This window comes from Manis pentadactyla, chromosome 17, assembly GCF_030020395.1.
Source record: "Manis pentadactyla isolate mManPen7 chromosome 17, mManPen7.hap1, whole genome shotgun sequence".
NCBI classification, from domain to species: Eukaryota; Metazoa; Chordata; class Mammalia; order Pholidota; family Manidae; genus Manis; species Manis pentadactyla.
This window is the reverse complement of record NC_080035.1, coordinates 18240785-18253948: the sequence shown is the minus strand read 5'-3', so window position 1 is coordinate 18253948 and position 13164 is coordinate 18240785.

Sequence of the window (13164 nt, the reverse complement as noted above, 5' to 3'; positions counted from 1 at the left end):
GACAAGAAAATTTTTGTCAGACTGTGATCCAAAATAATGAGCTCAATATCCAAAATTATAAAACACAAGAGGGCAAAAACCTTCTCTGAGTTAGTCTTAGCACAGATATCAAATAGATCAATGAGTAGATATAAAAACAATTTCTTCAACAACACTAACAAAACAGACAAAGTTCTGACAAGTTCATAAATGAATAGAAGCAAGTTGCATATAAATAATAGTAAAAAGTAAAATGCATGTATATAACTCTTAGAGTACAGGATTGTTAAATATCAGAGAATGCATACTCTTATCCCCAGAACCTGTCAATATGTTGTTTTATTATATGGTTAGGTTAGATTAAAGTTACAGATGGAATGAAGAATTAATTTGTTATGGCAGCAGAAATAACTAATGTAGTTGCATTTTGCTTTCAGTCCAAAGTGAAACAATATATCCTTGCCTATATGCTGTGGGGTGTCTCAGTGACCTCACATACAGCATTTATAGACAAGATCTTAATCACATCCCACTTCCTCCAGGACCATAGGTATGATATCACCCTAATGATCTGAACATGAGATCATCGTTTGAACTTGAGTTCAGAACATACAAATACTAACAAAGGAGCTCACTAGAAGGGGATAGAATAGGTCATTACCCCACACATAGTACAAAGCTCCCCTATCTCAATTAAATTCTTAAACCTTATTTGGTAAAAGCAGTGTGACTCCATTCCTGACACTGTCAATTAATTGCCACAGGCCCTCTCAGCACCCACAATGCTAATACTAGTCCAACATCTTTGAGCTCTATCAGTACTGATGTATGAACTGTGGATTCAATACAAACAAACAACTAACTCCCTATGGATAAACATTATTTGGGAAAAGTAAACCCCTTTTTAGTTAGGTTAATGTTACCTCTCCCCCCGTATCTGCAATCTAAATACCTAAATGCTGAATAGAGGCAAAAGTGTGGTATAATCATGGAATGAATCATTATACAATGGTTAAATTGAATAAAACAGAGTTTCATTAACATCTACATATTTTTTTTAATTGTGGAATGATAAATCGAATAGTTAGATGAAAGTTAAAAATAAGCAAAAGTGTTCTATATTAATTGATGCATTTATATGTGGGAGACTTATGTGGATATATTTGGAAAAACATCATCAATAATAGATTCTTATCTGAGGAAGGAAAGAGAAAATAGGGATTAAGGAGGGCTTTGATTTATTTAATGACTTAATTTTGTACAGTTAATTCTTAATTTCTTTAAAAATCTTTACAAAAGTGGAACAAATATGGCAAAACATAGCTGGTTTGCCATTGCATAATGGTTATATTATTCACTGTGCTTTGTTTTTCACCTGTAATAACTGATAATAACTGATAATTGGACATGTATGAAAACTATGTAGGAGAGACAAAAGGGCCAAATTCTTGCTCACTATTATAAGATTTTCTTTTGGATCTGATATCCTGTGTGATATAATTAGAGAAGAATTGTTAATGTTTCTCAAGGTAAGGTTTGAGTGAAACTATTACACTTAAATGGAGTTCAATTAAGAACTATATGGTTTATGTAATTATTTATGCAAGGAAACTATAGGCCATTTTATATTGTTAGCTTTGAGATTATAATCATTAAATCTCATGTATTCATATATCTTGCTTTTTCCTGGACTATTTGACCTATATAATTTCCAGGGCTTCAGTGAAATAAATCCTGTACTTAATGGTCTTTTTACATATTAATAATTATTCTGTTTGCTTTTCCTAAAGACATTTTACTCATCGATTATTATGCACTTATCTCCAATGAAATTCTGAAGTTCACTAGTAAATTTATGAAAAGTATAAATATAAACCACGACAAAGAGATTTTATCCATTTTAATTATTTCCTACTATTGAAACAATTACATTTTACATTAAATTCATGCTATTAAGTGGAAGCTGCCCAGGGTTTATTATTTTACTTCTCTATTAGCTAAATTTCCATATCAATATCATGCTGGTAAATATCATCAACTATTTCATCAGTTTTATCTAAATTAATACAAACAATAATGTTCTATTAGCATATAAAATAGAATATGAATTAAATATTTATCTCAAAGGGTTTAAATGTATCCCTTCTATCCTATGGCATTTATTTGCAGAACTGGGAGCATAGATTTTCTTTTATGAGATTGTGGGATTTTATTCCTTCCTATGTTCGATGTGAGTCAAACCACCAATGCTGTAGATACATACGTCTCACCCATCTATTTATTCAAGAATACCACAGGCAGTGGGGCCTAACATTTTTGTCCACTTTTCTATTACTTTCTAGGTAATAATTAGTATTACTGGCTTTGTCTAGTAAGTATGTATTGATTTTTCTATCACTGCTTGTAAGACTTTCTCTTTAACTTTGACTTTCAACACTTTGACCGTTACGTGTCTGGGTTTAATCTCTTTCCATTTACCCTTCCTGAAATCTACTGAATTTTCTGAATACATAGATTAATGTTTTTCATCAAATTATGGAAAGCCTTCAACCATTGACAATATTTATTTTTGTATTATTTTCTGTCAGTTTCCCTCTCATCTAGTTTTAATATTCCTATTACTCATATGTTGGAATTAATGGTCTTTCATATTTCTCTAAGGCTGTGCTCATTTTTCTTCTGCTATTTTTCAGATTGCAGTCTCTATTGACCTATCTTCAAGTTCTCTAATTCTTTCTCTTACCAGCCAAAATCTACTGTTGAGACATTTTTGGTGAATGTTTCATTTCACTTCTTGTACTTTTTAACTACAGAATTTCCATTTGGTTCCTTTCTTTTACTGCAATATCTTTAATGATTTTTTCTATTTAATGTGACATTGTTCCATATCTTCCTTTGCATTTTTAAATGTTTCCTTTGGTTCTTTGAACATATTTAAAATAGCTAGTTTGAAATATTTGTATTCTAAGTACACCCTTGGGCTCCTTCAAAGTCAGTTTTTATTGACTCTTCTTTTGTTCCTGTGTGTGGATCACACTTTTGTTTTTTGTGTTGTTGTTGTTTGTTTGTTTTGATGTCTCCTAATTTCTGGTTTTATGAGACTTGACTTTTTAATAATACAACATAACAATTCTGGAAGTGACCTCCCCTCTCGCCATACTCCATTGCCAACAGATTGTTGCTGTCACCATATGCTTGGTAATTTTGTTTGTTTAAAGGGCTTGCCTCGGCTTACTCCACAAAGTATATTTCTTATGCAGTGTGCAGTCTCTGGAGTATGTGCTCAGACATTTCTCTCTGTTTTTACCTTTCACTTTATCTACCAAAGTCTCACCTCTGGGTTGTCATAACACATTTACTGACCAAAGGTTGCATTTAAATCTCTTAGCCAGCTAAATTTTTCACTTCAAAGCAAGAGTTAAATATTCAGATGTGTGCATAGTTTGGAGGTTGCTATCACAGTTTAGGGAGTTCAGTTTTGGTCCCACACTAGGCCTGAGATTAGTAGTTTAAATGTTCTCTCACAACATTGCTCATGAGAATGTGCAGCCGTGGACATGCAGACAATCCTCAGACTGATGGGGATGAGTATGATTTCATTTTTAAGCCCGGTTTCCTGGGAGTTGCTTCTGGGCCAGCCTGGCTCATTTTCAGCTGGTATTTGTTCAGAGGCGCGGTTTAAGCCCCTTGGGCTGGTCGACTCCTGCCCTGTGTGGATTAGTCTGGGTGCAGCTTGGGGAATGCTTTTCAATCTATGGCATGTCCTGTTCTGATTGCTTCTGAGTGGGTGCAGCCTAATGCTTGTGCACAGTCTTTTTAACTCCAGAGTTGACTGTGATCACAGGAGGGCTATTCTTGACTGCCCCTTTTCCCAAGCATCCCTATGCTTGTATTAGAGCTACAAGCTGCCTCCTAATTGCTCTCCCGGAGATCTCCATCGTTTTCTATGCCTTGAGGCATGGGCCCTCTAAGCTTTGTTTCAAAACATGTCAGTCACTTCAGGCAGAGCTGCAAAACTCTTGCAAAACTCTTGCTGTCACCCTGGCAGAATCCCTGTATTTTTAGAGTGATACACAGAGTTGCACTGGGGTGGGGGAGTCAGGTAATTCCTAGTCTTCTTGGCTTTTCCCTCCTTTTGTGGAAATATCTGCCCTACCAGCAAGCTGGGAGCTGGGGTGATGGGAGTCCCCGCAGTCTCAGTTGACTTCTGCCCAGTAACTGAGAGCAGGATGGGGCATCAGAGACCCCATTCTTACAGCTGTGCCTGCCTGTAGTACAGCTTCTACTACATGCTGCTGGGTGGGGGTGGCCAGCATGTCAGAACCTGTCCTCAGATTGAAGTCACAGTACCAGAAGGGATGCTGAGAGGTGAAAGAGACCCCATGGTCCCAGCCGCGGCCACCCAAAGGAGAGCCCCTGAGGAAAGCTTCCCTAATGCAGAGCGGGGCGGTGTGGGTGGGAGCGGGCCGCGCCTCGCAGACCACAGGCGCTCTTGCCATCCTCGCTGAGGTTTGGTAGATTGAATGAGTTTTTCTCCATTTACTGCATTCCCTTAGGAAATTTTCTACAAGCCTTAAACATTTTCATTTTATGATTTTTTACTAGTGAAATAATGGTTTTGGTGAAAAGAGGGTCCACTGATGTTTTATTTCTGCCATTACAGAAGTTATACACCAAATATATTATTTTAGTCATCACAGTATAAAGAAATATCATATATTGCATAGTTCTTACTAGTTACTACTATTTATTTGATGAGCTTAAATATCATATTACCCCAGCAGCAATTTCCACATATGCAACTAAATTTGCCTAATCCCCTTCCCTAATAATACATAATTTTCTCTAACCTGCTTTTACTTTCACAGCTATTATTATAACTTATTATAACCTATGTTAATATAAATCATTTTTTGTGTACTTTCTGTTTCACATAAGGACCATGTTTATTTATTTGCCACTTATTCAAATCACAGATGTTTGTGAATTTACTATTTCTTAACTAAATGAATGAATAAGTGAGTGAATAATTTTACAACAAACCTGAATTATCTTAATTTATATGTCTGTCTAGGTCTATATTAAGTCTATATGACATAATTTCACAAACATATTTTTGCTTTATTTTGACTAATGTGGTGTCATTATTGTGAGAAAATTCTTGTCTGGGACAGATCTTTGAAGGTAATGGAGCTTAATCTCCAGGGCCTCTCACTTGCAGGGATTTCTTTAATATACAAGGCATATGAGTATATATATATATATATAATGTGGTTATATATAAACTATATAATATACAGTATATGAGTATACAAAATGTAATACCTAATCATTTAAATCTCTACACTATTAAAAGGAGTTTGGATAATATACAAGGCATATGAGTATATATATATATATAAAATGTGGTTATATATAAATATATAATATACAGTATATGAGTATATGAAATGTAATACCTAATAATTTAAATCTCTATACTATTAAAAGGAGTTTGGATTACTCTTCTATATGTCATTTCATTATTAAATTAATTTGCTTTAACCAAATAATGATCATATCAAAATAAAATGTAATTGAAGAAACTCCTCTATTTGAGACCCAAAACATAAACTGAAAGAAAAATTTCATACATTTTTGAAATGTTAAAACACTCGTATATTAAAGAGAAACTCAAAATTTTATGGTCAATTTTTAAGGACATGGAATGGAGTCATGATAGCTACTAAACCATAGATAATGAAAATTACAACATAAGATAAAGAGCATTATGAGATTCAGAAAATTGTCAAACTAGAAATGAAAAAGCAGAAGGATTACATAATACTAGATCATATTATCTATTGTATAATAATAATGCATAGTCTGCAGGTTCTGAACACCACGTAAAGGAATATCAGTAACAGCTTCATTCTGAAGAATTACTTAATTTTGATAGGTACAGAAACTTTTGTAATATTTTTGGAAATATAATTTGTGGATAAAATGAGAATTCCTGTGGCCAGGATTCTCACCTGGCCCTGGTTTACTGGCTCACTGCACACCTGTGGGCAATACATTGCTGGTGACTCTATATGAAGAACTCCGTCCAGTGCTCTGGGCACGCCACGGTGGCAGGGCTGCAAGGCTGCAGGAGAGCAGAGCAGAGGCTGGAGTGCTGGCAGCACCGAGGACAGAGGCCCAGAGGACAGCTGTGCGGGACAACTTTGCAGAGAGGACAAGAGGATGGCTGTGTATGTAGAGGGGCCCAGAGGCAGAGACTGGCTTACTGCATGCAGACTCACTCTGAGTGAATGGGATTCTAGTGACTGACCGGCCACCTGGAAATAAAGTTGGGTATAACCCTTTCACCCCAAGAACGTTTTACTTTCATTTTCTTTGGTCACATTGAATCCATAGCAAATTTGCCAAGGGCTGAAACTCATTGGCAAGACACAGTTTATGTTGTCATGACATAATATTTATAATTAAACAATTTGAAAAAGACTCTAAGAGAAAAATATTAAGTGTCAGGAATTAAAAATTATTTGAATTGATGCTTCACAAAGATAGTTTAAATACTTTGACATCTTTCAGACCACAAAATAAAAGCACCTGAAGTTTCCTATGTTTGACAAGTCTAAAAATGTACACATTACCAATAAAAAGTTGCAAAGGTGAGGGAAATTTCTCTAAGCCATCAATACTAATGTACAATATTAATCAATCATGTTAAAGAAAAGATTAAATTTTCTTTCTGTAGAATATTATTTTACTGATTTATTGTCATCCAAAGAGAAGGATAAAAAATAGGCAACTATAATGTAGGTAAAATTATTTCAGTTAATATCTTTTCCCCTAGATTTCATGATATTTTGTTTTACATAATCATTTCTTCATTTGTTGCTTGTACTTTATGTTATAATTTCAAATATTCACTGTCACATCTAACAACATTTCTAATTTTGTAGACTATGGAATTGTATATAATTACAGTCCCACAAAATCTGGATATGGCCCAGGGTGGTGTTGCATATTTCATAGATGATCACCTTTCACTTATTCATATGACATGTAAAACAGCATGTAACGTGTATATAAACTACTGATAGAGCTTTTTCCCTGCATCGGCAAGCAATAGGATATTATAAAGCCTACAGCTGACTCCACAGTGACTCTGTTCTCAAATGCCTACATCAAAGAGATCAGTATCCTGATCCATGTTATGAAAGTCCCATCACTCTTCAAGTGCTGTGACTGACAAAATAGGATGACATTCAGCAAATTTATGAGATCCTGAAATCTGATGTTTGGGGATTTGAAATTGCTGGTAGAGGCCAAAAAGCCACATGGTTGCCTCTCAAGGAAGCCTTGGGTCGGTTTTGATAAATACCACCCTAAGAAAACACCACTGGTGACAGGATTACCAAATTGGCAAAGGATATTAATACCAGCGATACCTGGGGGCTCTCTCCTTTCCTCACTGAAGGCACCTCGCTGTGCTTTTAACAACATCACCAAACCTCATTGTCAGATCAGGCACAGCTGCCCTCTCTGCTGGCCGGGGTGTGGTGTCTCCATGACTGGAGTCAAGTAGGAGGCGAGAGGAGGAAGGTCTGAGAAAGAGAAGGGCCTGAGGAGAGATGGGCAAGAGCATGTCCCTCTTGAATTCCAAACCACTGAAGACCAACGGCCTCTCGTATTGGATAAAGGGGTGAGCTTCAAATCAAATACGAAACTGAATCTTTAAGACTCAATGTATTTTCTCTTAATAGCAGAAAATGATAGAAAATAGGCAGAATTGCTCTGAGATACTTTTAATACCATTATTCTGTGGAAACAAGTAGATGATATCTGAAAAAAATGCAGTGGGTCATAGTTAATATAAAAACATTCTGTATTTATAATTCAATAAAATAAAAAGCAACAAAAACACAATACAAAGGTGAAAATATTTTAGGAATCTTAGTTGTAGATTAGATTTCTAGTCTTTGGATACATACATTATAAAAATGACAGTAAATATGCTTCGAGTGTTGTTTCAAAATATGATTGTGTATTAAATACTCTGGTATAAACACTGGTAAAGTATCATGGCATTTTAGGGGAGGGAGATACTTCTTTCAGTTATGGTTATAAGGAAAATGTCGATGTTGACTTTGAAAGATCAGTAGATTTTGAATTTCCAGAGAGATGTGAAAGAATATAATTCATAGGACAGAGATTTTAAATGTAGATATAGTCTGTGTAGTGGATTAATTTTCATGAAGGAACTATACCTAAATTTACCCAATACAAATTCATGATAGCATTTATTTCTCTGTAGTGTGAACAACAGAATTAAAGGTATTCATATGCTTATTTCAAACAATTAATGGATTTGACATACTTATGGTTTTTATCACACCATAGTAAAAAAGAAAGGTAAGGTTTTATACATTTTATTTATCCTTTTTTTATTGCTAATTCATAAAGTACCAATATTTTAATAAAAACATTTTTATTTTTAGCAAACTACTATGGAATAGCTTTGCTATTAAACTTTAAAGGAGTATGAAATCAGATGACAACTACACAGATGATCCAGAGATGAACATGATATCAACAAGGTCACAACTGCGAGAAAAACTTCATTCAATTGGTAAAACATCGCCTACATTTCATCCCTTTATGTAGAAACCAATCTGATCCCTAGGCAACACCAAAGATAAATTGTAGCATTTCTGCTTGCTTCCTTTATGGGATATTAGAAGGTTACTTAAAAGAATCCCTAGGAATGAACAGCAAGAATTCTCAATTGTTTCTAAGCATATGCATAAGAAACTTCTCTAGGGTAGAAATAAACGGAGCAAAACCCATTCTCCTTGAAAACAATCCTTAGCTGGGAACAGAGGGTAATGTCCTATGACAAAAACACTCTTGTAACCAAAATGAAGAAGAAAAACAGTTACCATCTTAATATATATGCCTTTGTTGATTTAAAAGTGTTTGGCAAGCATATTGAACATATTAGAATTTGATTCAGAAACAAAATTACCTCAAAATGAAAAATAAATTTTGTCTTTTCACTCTTGGTATTAAAAGAAACTTTATGAGAAGACAGAAAAGTATCAAAATACATTTTATTCTCTGCTTGAGTCAATTGCAATCTTCATATTTTCAAAGGTTGCTCTTTATTTTAGGATATATGTTTAAAAATGTAAAAATCTTGTTTCTCTACTTAGCATTTATTAGCACATGGTAAAGCAGGAGAAATTTAAGTTAAAATGATAAAATGATTATGTAGCCTGTTTATATGATACCAATGCATTTGTCTGGAAAATAGAATAAAATTACCAGACTGTTTACATTACATGATAGATAAATGTATTAATGGATATCTTCTGTTTTGTGGAGTTAGGTTAGTATGTGTATTTTTCATAGATGTGTGTGTTGCAATTTTATTTTAAGAATATGTGTTTTTTTTCCTACACAACAATAACATACATGGCAGTAATAGTATATAGTATATAGCACTTCTTGTGCAACTCTTTTTGGGTTCCAGGACCCAATTCCAAGGTGTGATGGTATGTGTGTGTCTCTGGGAGGGGGTCTTCCCACCCATATAACACCAAGCAATTCTCGAATACCGACAGCATGTCCAAGAACTCAAATCAATTATGATGCTATCTGACCGGGGACAGCACAGATTCCCCAGGTGAAGGGCTCCATCCTACAAGCGTGCCCTCCACCCCCGACCTCCAGATGCAAGCTCCAGGCAGTTCCCTGTGCTTCTGACCTACCAGCTACAGAGTGGAGGTTCCCACGACCTCCCCCTTGGGTTCAGTTAATTTTCTAGAGGGGCTCACAGAACTCAGGAAACCACTTACACTTACCAGTTTAATGAAGGATACAATAAAGCATACAACTTAACAGTTAACAGCCCAAAGAAGAGATACATAGGGCAAGGTCCCAAGTAAAGGAGCTTCTATCCTTGTGGAGCTTGGGGCCTGGCTTGGTGGCCTGGAAGCTTTCTGGTTTCCCAAGCAGGGAAGCTCATTCCTATAGAAAAGCAGGATCCAAGCAAGAGTGATGTACTCTTTTCAGGGTTTTTTGTGAGGGCTTCATTGCATAGTCATGATTGATTAAATTATTGACCATTGGCTGATTCAACCTCCATTCCCCACCCTTGGGGGTGGTCCAGAATCTCTCATTAACATGACAAGACACCCATTTTACCTTTAAGGCTCTGCAATGTTTTCAGGACCTGTGGATGAAGACCAAATATACCTGAGAAATATCTATATGGTCATCTGAATGATCAGATATGTATTTCTTATAACTCATTATATTGTAGGAAAGAATTTATTTTTGTTAAAAATATGGATTAATACAATTATAGTAATTTCCCTGACAGCACACTGAGCTGACAGAGTTTGAATACAACATAGGTTTGAATGGGGCTGAATTCACAATTAAGAGATGACAGGTAATAAGTGTGTATTAACCTCAAGCAAAGTAAGATCATAAACTGCTGAAATGTGCAGGAATTTGATGCCCAACACAAATCAGAGTATATTGCAAGGTAAAACCTTTTAAAAAGCAGTAATACTTGAAAAGATATGTAATTTATGAATGTGATAATGGTGGAAGCTTTTACGTATATGTTTTATAAAACTTGTAACCAACCTGGGCAAATAAATATTTGAAGCTCAAATCAGTCAAAGGGAGAAAAAAAGTGGGAGAAACTTGTTTATTGATTTCAAGCAGTTGTCTACTTCTGCTTACCTATGTCTCTCCCCATCCTGGCTCCAGAGAAACCAAAAATACCTCTCATCCAGGTGTGCATTTGCTCCCCACCCACCTTATAATCACCTATTGATATGGAGATGGACTAAGGCCAGGTGAGAGATTCTGAAAATATTGCAGTTTTACCCACATACTGTACTACAATAAACAGAAATGTTCATAAATCATTAAGTGGATTTTTCCAGTGTGAACATATCATTACAACCAGTACTAAGATCTAGAAATAGAATATTTCAAGTACCACAGAACAATCTTTCCAGTCATCACCTCTTCTCCAATGGTAAATAATAGAGTGACTTTTAAAACTATATAAATTGTTTTTGAATTTCATAAAAAATGAAATCATACAGTATGTTGATCTTAGTATCTGGCTTCTTTACCTCAATTTTATTTTTGTGAAAGCCATCATGTTACCAGGATAAGATTATTACAAATAGTTCTATAAAAAAACATTTTGGTATATGTCTTTTGGTGAATACATATATGAATTTCTCCTTGATATATATGGAAAAATGAAATTTCTGGCTCCTGGAGTATAAATGTTTTATGTTTTAATATCTATTCAGAGAGCTTTCCAAATCTGATGGATGATTAATTAATGAACATAAACTCATTCATTTTTTAAAAAATTTCAGTATCCTTATCCTACAGTGTTGACTCAGTTTTGCCTATATTTATTTGCATTATGCATCCTTTTTTCATTAATTCTAAAAACTATTTTTTAAATTTCAGAACACAAATCCCCTTTCTTATAAGATACACATATCCAGTATCATCACTGACTCTGAAGTACAGCTTTTCATTCTCTTGTGATTTCTAATGGACAAACACTCCTAATTTTAATGCAACCCAGTTATCAATCTTTTGGTTAATGTTTTTGGTGACCTAATTGCAATCATAAAATTATCATTTTATGCTCTAGAAACCTAAATGCTTCCCTCTCATGAAATCTAAATCCATCTAAGATTTCTTAATGTGGTGAGGTAGGTTTCAAAATTCATTTATTTAAAAAAAATAGATTTCATTTATATAAAAATCTATAAATGCAAGCTAATCAATAGTGACCCAATACCATTTATTTAAAAAGTTATCTTTTCCCACTGCATTGAGAATTTCTTTATAAGCTTTGTATTCTATTCCATTGGTCAATAATTATTTACTTGTGTCAACTTTATATAGCTTTACTTACTGATATACAAGGTCTTTATATCTCTTATTATAAGTCCTCTAGGTATTTTTTCTATTTTTAAAGATTACATCGGTTATACTTTATCTGTATATCTATATATCTATCGAAATTGTCAGATTACACAAAAATCACATGTGCACGCTTGCACACACACACATTCACACACACACACAGATATATATCCCTCCATTAATTTAGATCTCCAATTTCCTTAGTAGTGATTTATGAATTATAGTTTTATCCTTGGGTATGCAATTTTTTGATGATAATAAAACTGGTGTCTGTTTACATTTTCTCATTGCTTGCTTTATAAAAATGTATTTCTTTTTATCCAATTTTAACAATTTATTGATGTATGATGTACATACAATAAACTGCTCAATTTAAGATGTACAATTTGATAACTTTTTTTTATTTTTTATTTTTTTATTTTTATTTTTATTTTTTTATTTTTTTGGTAGATAATTATTTTTTTTGAAGGGTAGTTGACACACAGTATTACATTACATTAGTTTCAGGTGTACAACATAGTGATTCAACATTTATATACATGACAATTCTAGGTACCAGCTATCACCATACCAAGCTGTTACAATATCTTGACTATAATCATTACATCCCAGTTACTTATTATTTTACCATTGGAAGTGTGTACTCTTTTTTTTTTTTTTTGTGAGGGCCTCTCTCATATTTATTGATCAAATGGTTGTTAACAACAATAAAATTCTGTATAGGGGAGTCAAAGCTCAATGCACAATCATTAATCCACATCAAGGCTAATTTTCGTCAGTCTCCAATCTTCTGAGGCATAAAAAAAAGTTCTTACATGGAGAACAAATTCTTACATAGTGAATAAGTTCTCACATGGTGAACAGTACAAGGGCAGTCATCACAGAAACCTTCGGTTTTGCTCATGCATTATGAACTATAAACAGTCAGTTCAAATATGAATACTCATTTGATTTTTATACTTGATTTATATGTGGATACCACATTTCTCTCTTTATTATTATTATTTTTAATAAAATGCTGAAGTGGTAGGTAGATACAAGATAAAGGTAGAAAACATAGTTTAGTGTTGTAAGAGAGCAAATGTAGATGATCAGGTGTGTGCCTGTAGACTATGTGTTAATCCAAGCTAGACCAGGGCAATAAAACATCCACGGATGCAGAAGATTTCTCTCAGAACGGGGGGGTGAGGTTCTAAGCCTCACCTCTGTTGATCCCCA